This window comes from Aethalodelphis obliquidens, unplaced genomic scaffold (assembly GCF_003676395.1).
Source record: "Aethalodelphis obliquidens isolate GAN/ISIS:26980383/991018 unplaced genomic scaffold, ASM367639v1 scaffold60, whole genome shotgun sequence".
Classification (NCBI taxonomy): Eukaryota; Metazoa; Chordata; class Mammalia; order Artiodactyla; family Delphinidae; genus Aethalodelphis; species Aethalodelphis obliquidens.
This window is the reverse complement of record NW_020838004.1, coordinates 1,493,696-1,508,863: the sequence shown is the minus strand read 5'-3', so window position 1 is coordinate 1,508,863 and position 15,168 is coordinate 1,493,696.

Below are 15,168 nucleotides of genomic sequence, written 5' to 3'. Positions count from 1 at the left end.
CCTTGCTATCTCAGTCTTCCTGGCATGCAGCTTACAGGACAGTTAGGGGATACAGTCACCTCCGATGAGATGTAAATAGGATTACACTGTTATTTTCTGAGAAAGATTGTTCTTTCTGATGCAGATTCTGTCCCCTTTTCTTTCTCTTCTTCTTTGAATGCAGTCCCAGTGGCCTCATCTGCAGCAGCCATTTAGAAATCATAATGGAAAGGACTAAAGAATCATAGAAACATTTGCCCTAATACTGAAGCATTGAGCCAATACCAGCATCCACTTATCTCTAGACATTGTTTTATGAGAAAAACAAACCCATATTTTTTAAGCCAAAGTATTTATGTTTTTCTACAGCTGGCAGCCAGATAATAGGCTGTGTTTACCATAAATATCCAAACAGGAGAATATTTTCTTTTCCAAAAGAAGAAAAGATATACCACCTTAGTAAGAATTGGAAAAACTTTAACAAGGGAATTTTAAGAATATAATTATGAAATAGGGAGAAAGATCTAAAATAACCCTGGGTCAGAAATTCAAGACTAACTATGAAAGTTATGTAAATGATGTTATGTATATGAGTATATAACCTCTCAACCCTCTGTAGGAAAGAGTCTAAAGCTTTAGTCAGATTTCAAAGAGTTCTGGGACTCAATAAATTTTAAGAACCATTATAGAAGTTTTAGGTATACACCACTGGAAATAACTGATAATTTACTCAACATTAAGTCCTATAAAATTAATGTGCTGAGTATTTACTAATTTTAGACACAGTGCTGTCTTGCATCTGCCTCTCTGTTATTTCATTTACTTTTCACAAGGATATTTTTACTCTCATTTAAAAGATGAGGACACTGACATCTTAAAGGATTAAATAACCTGCACCTAATTCTTAAACACTACTTATCATGTCCTATTCATAACATCTAGAATGATACCTGGTAAATAGTAGGTAGTAAGTAAATATTTTCAGTGAATACTAATGCATACTGCTTCTGCTTGTGCTATCTTGCTTTATTGAGCACATATTATGCCATGGCCTCATTCTGAGGTCTTAGAATGTAAAATATCCTTAAGAGATTGCCCTTGTCCCTAAGGAGATGACAGTTTAATGCATAACATTTCATGTAAACAGGTAATTTCAATGTTATATATAGGCAACATTTTTTTTTACTAAGATAATCAAGAACGAATTCGGAGTTGATGAACTTCGGGCTATGAGCATAATAAACAAAGAAAATAGCAACTGAAAAGGCATAAGCCTATAAAAAAGATAGATAAATAAGAATGTGAGAGTGGCTAACATACAAAATATAAGGAGAGTGGTGGCAGGAGATAAGTTAGGTTTAGATTAAATTGTGAAGGGTATTACATAGCAAGGTAGGAAGTACGGATTTTGTTCTAAGGTTAAGGAGGAATTAACATGGATTGCTAAGTAGTGAAGTGAAAGCTCAGATTTGTTTTTAGCAAGATAACTCTGGAATCAGTGTGGAAGAAGAAAGAGAAAGAGGAGGATTGCTGTAGCTGTCTAGGCGTAAAAACTGAAGGCATCTGCCTTGAGTGGCTAGATACAGAAGAGTCCTGAAGACAGATAGTGCATGTAATTCAATGAAAAATATAAAAGGAAACAAAATAGGGTTATTGGACACAGAGATATGTAATAACTTATTTATCATTACAGTCGATCATTATTTGCAGATTCTGTATTGCAAATTTGCCTACTTATTCCATTTGTTTGTAACCCCAAATCAAAACTTGCAGCACTTTGGGTCACTCACAGACATGTACTAAGTGGCAATAAATTTGAATCACCCAGCAAGCACGGTCCCAGCTGAAGTGCAACAAGGTGATGCTCTGCCTTCCTGTTTCAGCTTTCATACTGTAAAGAAGTGTCCTATTCACAGTCTATTTAGTGCTATGTTTCTCCCATTTGCTGCTTTTCTTGTTGATTTCACTGTTTAAAATGGCACCCAAGCATAATGCTGGAGTGCTGTCTAGTGCTCATACGTGCAAGAAGGTCTGTGCTATGCCTTAGGGAGAAAATGTGTGTTAGGTCAGCTTTGTCCAAACATGAGTTTTAGTGCTTTTGGCCATGAATTAAATGCTAATAAATTAATACTATTTATTAAATACAGTGTCTTTGAACAGAAATACACATAAAACAATTATATGTATTGATAGGTTGAAAAAATGTTGTGGCCAGAGGCTCTCAGGAACCTAACCATGTTTTTCTCCTAGAAGCAATGGCTTAGTATTTGCTAATTCATTGTCCACAGCAATTTTATAGAACATAAGTACTAAAGATAATGAAAATGGACTGTATATATAACAGAATATTTGACTTGGAGACATATGAAATAACCAAATTCTATGCTATTATTGCACAGAACAAACTTAAGTTCAAATGTATAAAGTGAAGTGCCCAAAATTGCATACTTACTTATCACTAAGACTAGAACAGAATTAGGAATGTTATATATTTTCCAGTACTTTTCCCCCTTCACAAAAATATACATTTTTAAACAGAGTACTGTCATGGACAGAATATTTAAGCTAAAGTATTAGGTAGTTATATTTCCTCTTTTTAATTGGAAGGAGTGTCTATGATGGACATAGATGTTGAACTGTATGTATGATGCAGAGTTTCTGCTCTGCTTCCCTTCCCTCATCAAGGTTGACCCTAAACTTGTGTGACTCCATTCTAAACCTAGATAGATTCAGAATCCAAGAGCCTTTCAAAGATGACTGGAAGGATCTCTCATAAACACACCTGCCCTGGTGAGAATAACACCATTCTCACACCAATCATCAACTTTCTGGGAAGTCATAATCTAGCATAGAGGTCAAGAAAATATGACCTACAGAATAAATTTGTTCCATTGCTTATTTTTGTAAATAAAGTTTTACTGGAACTCATGCATGCTTATTTGTTCAGATATTGTCTACGACTACTTTCATGCTACAATTGTAGAACTGAGTAGTTGTAACAGAATTGTATGGACCCTTATATTTACTATATTGCCCTTTATAGAGAATGTATGCTGACCCCTGGTCTAGCATATAGCATAAGCTTTGGTGCCAGTTTCCATGTAAATCGTCATGATGACAGTCTTTGAAAACATTTCATCAGTTGTTCTGTCCTTAACTTGTGGTTTAAGGTACTATATTGAGGAGACATCAAGTGTCTGGATGATATGAAAAGATTATCTTTTGCTATTTGATATCATCCAAAAATCTGAATCAATTTAACAAAGTGAGCCATAACTCATTTTAGCACTTACTGAATTACATGTCAGTCACCTGAGTTTCCCCACTCAAGGATTACAGTGTTAAGATTCTGAATCAACAATGAATTGCCTGCTCTAGCCCATCCTTACCAGCTGTCAACACTACCTGAACCAATTTTTATTGTGCTGTCAATGCGAACTGACATTCCGAATCAGCAACAGGACAGAATTAACTTCCCAAGTGTCTTTCCTGTTGCACAGGCATATGTAAGAACTGCTTTTATTTAGCTTAGTGACATTTGCTACGCAAGTACTGACAAAACGTCGTGTCTAAACAAATGTTGATTGCACAGATTCATTTTCCCATGATAATGAATGTTAAATGCATGAGGTAATTATACAATAATCTGAAAACCACACACAGTGACTTTTGCTTAATGGAATTACTTGGGAAAGAGTGTTTTAATTATATAACCTGACACTTCAATGAAAAGAATACTGTGGTAAACATTTTAGCAGAACTTCTGCTATATTCCTATTCTTGTTAAGATGGGCATTGTATGTATGGAGGCTTCCTGAAGTTTTAAAAAATTCTTTTCTTAATTAGTATATTATGGCTGAATTAAGACATCATTGCAGTTTCTTCTAGTCTCATAGACATCTTTAGTAAGGAAGGTTTAGTGCCCCAAATGGGTATTTTATGAGAATTAAGAATTGTATAAAGTCTTTGCCTCAGAATTTGCTAGGTGTCAGGTAGAGAGAAGTAGTAGGGCTTGGAGGAATCACAGAAGGTATGAATAATTGTGATTTCCTCTTGGATATAGACCAGAGACTATTTTTTCATGGACTCTTTCTAAGGATTGTAGGAATAGTAGAGTGGAAATGAAAAGAAAATCTAACCGTGGGTGAGGAATGTAGAAAGATAAGATGTCTTGGGTTTAAATGCTATATGGAGGGAAGAATGACAAGGGCATGGGTCAAGAATAAGGGTGAAAATACACAAAAATCAAATCAAAATAGATTTAAAAACTTGCATATAAACCTAAAACCATAAAACTCCTAGAAGGAGACATAGAAGTTTAGCTCCTTGACATTGGCAAAGTTTTTTTTTGGATTTGGCGCCAAAAGCAGAGGCAACAAAGTAAAAATGAGCAAGTGGGTCCACATCTAGCTAAAAAGCTTCTACACAGCTAAGGAAACAATCAACAAAATGCAAAGACAACATACAGAATAGGAGAAAATATTTGCAAACCACATATTTGATAAGCGGTTGATATCCAAAATATGCAGGTAACTCATACAACTCAACAGCAAAAAACCCACAGGTAACATAATTTTAAAATTGGCAAAGGATCTGAGTAGACATTTTTCCAAAGAAGACATGCAAATGGCTAATGGGTACATGAGAAATTGCTCAACATCAGTAATCATTAAGGAAGTGCAAATCAAAACCACAATGAGCTATCACCTCACACCTGTTGTGTCATCAAGAAGATAAAAGATAATATATGTGACAAGAATGTAGATAAAAGAGAATTTTTATACACTCTTGGTGTGAATGTAAACTGACACAGCCACTATGAAAAATAGAAGATTCTTAAGGAGATTAAAAATAGAACTGCCATGTGATCCAACAATCCCACTTCTGGGTATATATCCCAAGGAAACTAAATCATTAGCTGCAAGAGATATTTGTACTTTCATGATCATTGCAGTATTATTCACAATAGCCACGGTATGAAAGCAATCCAAGTGTCCATCAGTGAATAAATGACTGAAAAAAGTGAAATACACACACACACACACACACACACATGCACACGCACACAATGGAATATTATTCAACCATAAAAAGGAGGGAAATTCTGTCATTTACAACAAAGTGTTTGAATCTGGGATATTATGCTAAGTGAAATAAGCCAGACAGAGAAAGACAAATACAACATGGTGTCACTTATATGTGGAATCTAAAAAAAACAGTTGAATTCATAGAAACAGAGAGTAGAAAAGTGGTTATCAGGGGATGGGGGTGGGAGAAATCAGGAGAGGCTGGTAAAAGGGTACAAACTTTCAGTTATAGGATGAATAAGGACTGATGATCTCATGTATAACATGGTGACTATAGTTGATAACACTGTATTGTAAAACTGAAATTTGCTAAGATAGTAGAACTTAAATATTCTCATCCCCCCACACACATGCAAAAAAAAAGGTAAATATCTGAGGTGATAGATGTTACTTAACTAAGTGAGAGGCATCTTTTCACAATGAATATGCATATCAAATCATCATGCTATATACTTTGAATGTCTTTCAATTTTGTTTGCCAATAATACTATAATAAAACTGGAGAAAAAGAATGAGCATGAAGACATAAGTACAGAATGTGCTGTATTTATGAAATAAGTTGTGATGTACAAAAAAGATCATTTTAAAAAATGGCATACATTTAAGAAATGTAAGAGAGATTAAGTAAGGATATTGAACACGCCTTGGTTTTGGGAAGAGTGGGCTATTTGAAAAGCAACACAAAATGGGAAGATGGGAGTATTTAGACTATGAGTTATACATCTAACTTCCATAATTTTATATTGAGTCAATTGACCTGTGGTTCTAGTCTCATCATCAAAAGTCGCTATAAGGTACATGAAGGCATGTGTAGCAATGACCAGAAAGCACTGGCCACTTCAGAGTTGTTCTTTGATTTGTGGTTTCAGCTGATCTTAGCTGGACCTAGACCTTTTCACTTATTCATAGGCCAACTGTGAAACCAGTGGCAATCCTGACAGTAATCTGTGATTTGGGGCTCATTAACATCATGTATTCGACCATTCAAATCAATTAGCCTAGAGTATAAAGGCAACAGAGTGCAGATCTTCTGAATATCCTTAGCTCAGTCCCTAACCGCATGGACTTTAAGGTTAGAAAGATATGGATTTTTTTCCAGCTTTGCCATTTATTGGATGTGTGACTTCAGATACTTGAATTAACTCTTTCCAAACAGCAATACTTTAATTATTTTAAGATGGGAATAATAATTCACAGGATTAGTATCTACCAAATGAAAAAAATAGCATCAAACAATTTTATTATATAAAGAAATAATTTCACTGTTTGAAAGTGATCATGGGCTACATGGAAGGCTAAATATTACATGTTCTATAAGCAATATGAGATAGGCCAAAAGGAACAGAGAATCCAGACTCTACCAAAGTGCCGTTTGCAGCCAGAAATGGAACAAACACTATTTTCTTAGATTCTAATATTAATTTAATGTTCTCCTGACTTTAGCAGAGATGCATTGCTTACATACCATAGTATTTCAACAGATACAGCTTTAAAATCTGTGGGAGGACTGAAATGATAGCTTTGCAAGGTACAGAGTCCCAAGGAATTCTTAAGGCTCTGCTCTAACTCTTTGCAAATAGAACCCGGTGGCAGCATCTGACAAAGAATTTTGCTGAAGTGAGCTTTAAAGCAGATGTTAATCACTTCTCAGATTAGTGCTACCTGATACACTAATAGGTGAGTTTAATACTGCTCCATTTGAGAAAATAAAATCTGTAGATTAAAGTGCAGCTGGAAGGTTGTGACTCAATCTCACAAGTATAATGTCTATGAAGTAGCTCCTTAAAAGGAAAGAAAACAAATAAAAAGATTTTATAATCAAGGATAGCTACCAGTTTTCTAGGAGGTTAGAATTTGATTCCCAAGTGTTTTTAGAAAACTTTCATATCTATATCAAATAAAAAAACAATTTCTACCTTGGCAGTCCTTTGTTTGCCTTATTCTTTTAGAGCCGCTTAATAACGCTCCCTTCCCTCTGTTTCCTTAAGATGAATCTTCTCCAAACCTTCATGGTTTGGTGAAACAATAGTTTCCTATAATTTTTCAAAAAGAGAAATGGTATGGTTTGAGGAAGATATCTTCTGAGGCCCTCTTCTGGGGCCTGCATCAGGATTTTCAGAATTGATCTCTATAGAACTCCAGCAGCTCCTTGACATGCCCCATGAGAAAGAAGGTAGCATCGTCAAGTTTAAGTAAGAGATTATGTTAGAGATTCCTATACAACCTCATAAAAATTGTGAGAAGCTTCGTGATAAAGAAACTTGTTTACTATTGTTTAACCCAATGTTTCCCTATCATATTTAACATAAACTTTTTTCCCCCAGTTACAATATATTGTCATCTGTGGAGCTGTCCTGTGGAAAGCACTCTGGGAAACACTAATATACCATCAATGAGAAATGGCCACAGGAATGTGAGAATGAATATTTAACTAATGACCTGATCACTTCTATTGGGGTAGCACTATTAGTTGATAGTAGTTTTATATTTACTTTTTGTATCATTGAAATCCTTCTCTCTGTGGAGTGTGCAACATTTTCTACTGATGACGCTAGAAAAGGTCTAACTTGTGCTAATGTTCATTGTTATAACCCTTCTTACACGGGCAGACAGAGGTGAGTTCTCCCTTTAGGCTATCTCTAGGCAATTGTCCATAACTCTGTCATCCCCTTAAGATTTCCCTTTAGCCTTTTTTTTCTCCTCCCATGATGTTTCTCCAGATCCTTTTTTAAGCAGGTACAGAAGTACAAAACTCATTCTCTATTTTTTCAACATCTAGGCCCATCTAGGTTATTTTGCATACTGTTTCCAATTCTATATTTAGACAGCTGTTTTTTTAAAAATTTATTTATTTATTTATTTTTGGCTGCATTGGGTCTTCATCGCTGCTCTTGGGGGGCTCTCTCTAGTTTCAGCGAGCACGGGCTACTCTTCGTTGCAGTTAGTGAGCTTCTCATTGTAGTGGCTTCTCTTGTTGCAGAGCACGGGCTCTAGGTGTGCAGGCTTCAGTAGTTGTGGCACACGGGCTCAGGAGTTGTGACACATGGGCTTAGTTGCTCCGCGGCATGTGGGATCTTCCTGGACCAGGGCTCAAACCCATGTCCCCTGCATTGGCAGGTGGATTCTGCACCACTGAACCACCAGGGAGGCCCTAGACAGCTGTTTTTAATTTCCAGACTATACCTTATACTACCAGCTATTGACTATTTGCATGTTTGAATAGCTAACTACTTTATCAAGTCTGCTTTGCATTTAGTTTCTCTCTTTTCTGTTTTAATTACTTTTTTAAAATTGTCACTTTCTGCAAACTGAATGAAGGGATCCTTTATCTAAGACACTGATAAAATTTTCAAGCAACTCAGATCCCAGGTTCTTTTCTCCACCTCCACTCATGCTTCTAAAAGTTTTCCTCAACGTAGTCCCACTCACTCACAAACCAATTGTGAATATTACTCCTCTCTGCACCTTAGATCCATGTGGTGTCTACATAAGGTATCTTGTAAATGAATGTGTCAGGAAAACATCAAGCCATTCAACAAGCCTTATCAGAATAATATTGTCTACACCGTATATTCTGAGCTTACTAGTGAAAATATCATTTGGGAAATAAATGTCTTATGTGACCACACAAATTGTATCTATTATTTTTTTTTATATTTACAGAGTTTGTTTTCCTATGATAATACGAAATTAAATTCATCTGTCATGTACCTCCATTTCCTAAGGTCATGTTATCTCCATGCTAAACAGGTACTAATCTAGATGATTTCTACCTCACAGTTTTATAAAATTTATTTATTCTTGCATATTTTAACATTTCTGAAGCCAGGATGAATCTTACAACTGATGGTATTCTAGCAGCATGGCAGGTTTAACTGGCAGAGGTTTTTCGTTCTTAAAGATGCATATAACAGTGATGAATCAGATTCACTGAAGATTTGATGAAATACGTATTTTAATGCTCCCAATATGTAGAGTACAAGGCTCTGTGACTTGGTGAGATTTTTAGAGGAGAATTAAAATAATGTAATATATCAATTGTATCATGTTTATAAAGGGTTTCCATGTACATTGTAACACTTGATTAATATAATAGCAGTGGTCTGGTTATTAGTTTAAATTTATACCCGAACACACACACACACACACACACACACACACACACACACAGTTAAGTGACTTGCCCAAGGACACAGATTCACAAGGACAGGAACTAAGTTTATTTTATTTACAGAGCATAAGATAGTGCTTGGTGTATAGTAGGAAATTAACACATATTTGTAGAAAGGATAGAAGAATGAAGTTGTGCTAAGTTTAACTTATTTTCATGTAAATACTTTTTACTTCCAGCTATAACATTGGCTCTTCCTCTTTATCTCTCTCCAGTACTTTATTGTTTCTCACAGATGGCAAATTCATTAAGGGGTAAGACCAAGTAAAAACACATTAAAAATTATTGTGATAATATAGAAAACATTTAGAGTTGGAAGAGATTTTAGAGATCATGCAAGCCTTTCTTCTTCATCTTAAAGAAGAGTAAATCAAGGACCAGAGATATTAAATGTTGCACTACTGACCTGTCTGTCTTTCCAACTGGCCTGAGTTCCTTGAAGGCGGCAACTGTGAGGTTTAACTGTGTTTCTGAGTCTAGCATGGTTAGTGTCTGGCACAGAGAAGGCATCTGATAAATACTTATTGAAATAATCTAAAGACCATGAGAGCAGGATACCACTACTACATCCCCAGCTCCTAACTTGTATATAGTAAGCAAGTTGATAAATATCTGTTGAACGGATGAATTAGTGAATTTAAAGATGAATACGCCTTTTGCAAGTTTTCTTCTTCCATGTGTTGGAGGGATAAACTTTTCCTTGACCCCTTTAGAGTCCCTGACTGAAAATTAAACTGGCAAAGAAAGATTAACAGGAAAAAATCATGTAAATTTATTCAATCTAAGTTTTATACAACATGGGAGACTTTGCAAGGAAATGAAGACTGGAAGAAGCTGTTAGGCTTGAGTGTTTCTTATACCAGGTTTGATAAAGAGTGGAAGGTTATGGAAAAACATGATAGGAAAAAAGAATATGAGCTAATAAGGGTAGTTAACTAAAGGAAACTTAGCAAGGGCTGCTGGTTCATGTTCCTCTCAGTGTCCCTCCATCTTCAAAGATAAAGGTGCTACTTTCCTCCTGGTAAAGGGAGGACATCTGTCACACGAGGTTCTTATGACCTGCTTTGGGGGAGAAGGGGGAGGTCAGAGAGTCATTCCTGCACCTGCCACTTCTCAAATTCCTTCAGCTTACAAAATTCCCGGTCAAGGTGCCATATTTTGGGGTAGTGTGTTCTTTCTTTAATTACATTTATTTATTTATTTTTTACCATAATCACTTTACTTTTTTTTGAATTTTATTTTATTTACTTATTTTTTATACAGCGGGTTCTTATTAGTTACCTATTTTATACATATTAGTGTATATATGTCAATCTCAATCTCCCAATTCATCCCACCACCACCACACTGCCCCCACTTCCTGCCCTTGATGTCCATATGTTTGTTCTCTACACCTGTGTCTCTATTTCTACCTTGCTTTTTTTTTTTATCATAATCACTTTCTTTTTAAATTTAATTTTATTTTAATTTTATATTGGAGTATAATTGATCTACAATGTTGTGTTAGTTTCAGGTGTACAGCAAAGTGATTTAGTTATACATATACATATAACTATTCTTTTTCAGATTCTTTGCCCATGTAAGTTATTACAGAGTACTGAGTAGAGTTCCCTGCATTATACAGTGGGTCCTTGTTGATCAGTTATTTTATATACAGTAGTGTGTACATATTAATCCCAACCTCCTAATTTATCCCTTCCCCCTGACCTTCCCCTTTGGTAACAATAAATTTGCTTTCTAAGTCTATGAGTTTGTTTCTGTTTTGTAAATAAGTTCATTTGTATCATTTTTTTTAGATTCCACATATAAGTGATATCATATGATGTTTCTCTTTCTCTGCTGACTTGCTTCACTTAGTATGATAATCTCTAAGTGCATCCATGTTGCTGCAAATGGCATTATTTCATTCTTTTTTATGGCTAATATTCCATTGTATATATGTACCACATCTTCTTTATTCATTCATCTGTCTATAGACATTTAGGTTGCTTCCATGTCTTGGCTATTGTAAATAGCGCTGCAATGAACACTGGGGGTGCATGTATCTTTTCGAAGTATGGTTTTCCCCTGATATATGCCTAGGAGTGGGATTGATGGATCATATGGTAGCTCTATTTTTAGTTTTCTAAGGAACCTCTGTACTGTTCTCCGTAGCGGCTGTACCAATTTACATTCCCACCAACAGTGTAGGAGGGTTCCCTTTTCTCCACACCCTCTCCAGCATTGATTGTGTGTAGACTTTTTGATGATAGCCATTCTGACCAGGGGATAGTGTGTTCTTAACCGCATCCCAGGACATCTCAAAAAAAAATCACTCTGTTATCAATCTCTGGCCGTCAGTATTTTCCACTTCATGGCTAGATTGTGGTACAAATAGTATCTGGGATTTTTGGTTACTCATATTTTAGGAAGTGACTGACATTTCTGCCTGTGACTTTTTAAGATAATAAGCTGTGTCTGGTCATAAAGATGGGGCTATATCAGGAACATTTGGATGTGCCCAATAGACACTCCCTCTTACAGAAGAGTTCCTCCTTTCATTGCACTGTTTCTTTTGCATCTTCCCTGTGACCTCATCAAATAAGCGTTCCACCTGGTCATTAGTTCAGGGTTCATTGAACTGCTCCTCAGGCTCTACCAGATGTTGCTTTTGGTGTTACACTGTTCTAGAAGTTGGCTCCATCTGCCAGAATTCTTTCTGTGGAAACCTGCAGGTCAGATTATTTGCATGAAAATATGCTAGAGTTACAACTGGGATAGTCAATATGGAACGATAATTTGATGCTGTAGCGTGGCATTGTCTGTGATAGCGATCCAGGCTGGGTGACCTCTTCTTGTCCTTCAGGACTGTACATCAGTCTCTCTCTTGTCTCAAGTTATTAGATCTCTTCATGCCTGCCTGGTTTTTGCAGTCCATTTTTCTCCTGACCATTTGTGTTTTTGTTCTTTCTTTTTTTTTTTTTTTCTTCCTTCCCTGGCTCTGAGTCCGTCTCTTTCCCTCTGCTTCTCACCGGGGTTAATTGTCAGCATTTTTTTGGTGCCTTTTATGGTGTCACAGGTGAAGTCTTACAGCTTGCATCCAGATTTAGATCCTTTTATAAATGCATGTATCCCCAAAGTATAAGGTTTGGAAAGCTTCTGGGTTGGTGCACACATCCATGCATAGGAATTGGGACCAAAATTGTAAAATCACTAGATACTTGGGAAGGCAGATTATCTCAAAACATGTGTTAAAACGGTAAATTTGCAAAATTAATTTATTTTGATCTGTGATTCTATAACATTTCTTTTTTGACCCTCATCTGATAACTTGCTAAGTTCTGCCTTGAATTATAAAAACCAACATGAGAAACTGCTGGAATCAGGCACTGGGCCACACAGCTCATGAATGTAATAAGAAATTTTGCATTCATATTTGCAGATGATTGACTTTATGAAATAACACCAAACAACACATTTCATCTTTCCCAACACTTTCTTTCAGCTACTTAAACACCAAGCTCTTCATGACCTCAAGTCCTTTGTATGCAGTACTATTCCCCCAGCAGGAATGTTCTTGCCACCATTCTATGAATTGGTAATCATTCACTTTCTTGACTGTTATTACCTCAGAGAAGATTTCCCTGACTGCTCTATTTAAACAAATTTCCCTATATAATTTTCTATCACAACTCTTTTTCCTCTTTCCTTCACAAGCCCCATTGTAGCATGTAGTTATTTTATTTATGTACCTGTGTTATTGGAGCTTTTGGTCTGTCACTTTAAATACAATATAAACTTCATATATTCTATTGAGAAAGGAACTGAAATAAGAATGTATGTATGTCTCTGCCCCAGTTCCAGCTAATATTTGGTCTTTGAACCTGGTTCCTGACCAAAAGCTCCTAAAATCCTTATAATTTCCCAGGTAATAGGAGTGTCTGACACAGAGCATCTAAATACCTGGGAATTTCCTGGGTGATAGGAGCATCTTTTGTCCTAATGAGGCAACTTTTGGTGGGCTACTGGATGGCCGCTCATCACCAGAAAGACCAAGTCATAATTAGAAGCTTGGAACTTTCATCCCCACCCCTCATTCTCCAGAGAGGGGAGAGGGACTGGAAACTGAATTAGTAAGAGATCATGCCTATGGGATGAAGCCTCCATAAAAATTCCCCAAAGTCTAAGGTTTGGAAAGCTTCTGGGTTGGTGAACATATCCACGTGCCAGGAGAGTGGTGCACTCCAATTCCATGGGGACAGAAGTTCCTGTACTCAGGACCCTTCTGGACTTTGCTTTATGTATCTCTTCATCTGGCTGTTCATCTGTATCTTTTATGATATCCCTTACTAGAAAATAAACTAGTAACTGTAAGCCAGTGTTTCACTGGGTTCTGTGAGCTGATATAGCAAATGATAATATCCAGGGAGGGAGTTGTGGGAACCCTGATTTATAGCTGGTCAATCAGAAGCACCCGGGACAACCTGGAACTTGCAATTTACAGCTGCAGTGGAGGCAGTCTTGTGAGAATTGAGCCCTTAACCTGCGGAATCTGATGCTATCTCCAGGTAGATAGTGACAGAGCTGAATTGAATTGGATACCCAGCTGGTGTCAGAGAGTTGGTCGTTATGGGAATAAATCCCCATATAGTTAAAGTAGTATTAGCAATGTAAAAAAAAAAAAAGTGCATTTTTCGCTTTATGGTATCCAAATCTCTTTTTCTCTTCATTGTATTCCTAGTGCCCAGCCATGGTATAAGCTCAATAAATAATAGTTAATGTGCCATGCATTGTTCCACATACTTTACATCTGTTAGCTCACTTGCTTTTACAACAAACCTAGTGGAGGATGTTGTTATCATTTCTATGTTGCAGCTAAGGAAACAGAGACACAGAAAGATCAAATCACTTGTCCAGGGCCACACAGCTAGTTTGTGGATTAGTTGGAACTTCAGACCCAGGAAATCTGGCTCTGGAATCTGTGCTTTTAATGAATACAGTCATTATTATATATAATAACTTCTTACATATAAGAAGTTAAGTAATAAAGGAAAATGTTCTAAGGCAAAAGTAGGTGATGCCCTGAACTAATGGTAAAATGATCCCAAATAACTTTGGAACACAGGCAATAATGTTTTCCCTGAATCTCCTCTGAAAAAGAAGAATGATTTCCAGGCTAGTTGAACTATACTGTTGTAAGCTTTGAGGCATTGTTAATATATTAACATATCTAAAGAAAGAATGTGTCAATCATAAGGGGGATTATTCTACAATGGAAATAAACAACACACAAAGGAGAATTAAAGGGGTGTTACTAGGCTAAGGAAACTATCATCCTTCCCACTCTCTGCTCAGTCTGAGAAGGAAGACGGCAGCTTGATAAACACCTTACAGGTGTTCTTTTTTTTTTTACTGTGGTAAAATATACATAACGTCAAGTCTACGTTTTCACCATTTCTCAGTGTTCATTTTAAAAGCCTCAGCTGAGATTTTTGTGTAGCTAATAAGCAGCCATTAGGATGTATGTGCACCAGTCATACACTTATTTCTTAATTTCTTGTTATACATAGATTTGAGCAAGCATAATATTAAAGATGGGGGTGGGAGCAACGATTGGATGGAGAAGTAGAAGAAAGAAACAAAACTGCTCTGCATCGCTCTGCATGGTAAGCATACAAGCTAACTCCAGTGCAGACAAGGGGAGTTTGCAAATAACAGAAGAGGTGGTGAAATGCTTATCTTCCTAGAATGAATTAATACTTTTCTTTGGGAGGGGTCACATATATCCTACGCAACAGTGAACTTTTGCAAGAATCATAAGATATTTTTGTGACCGTGCTAGTGTAGAGATCTTTAAAGTAAACACCAAAAATGTGTTGCTTGTGTGTCTTAGAGTGTCTCTTCCTCACAGGACTAGCTTGCCTAGTGTGACTGACGTAGAATAACATTTGA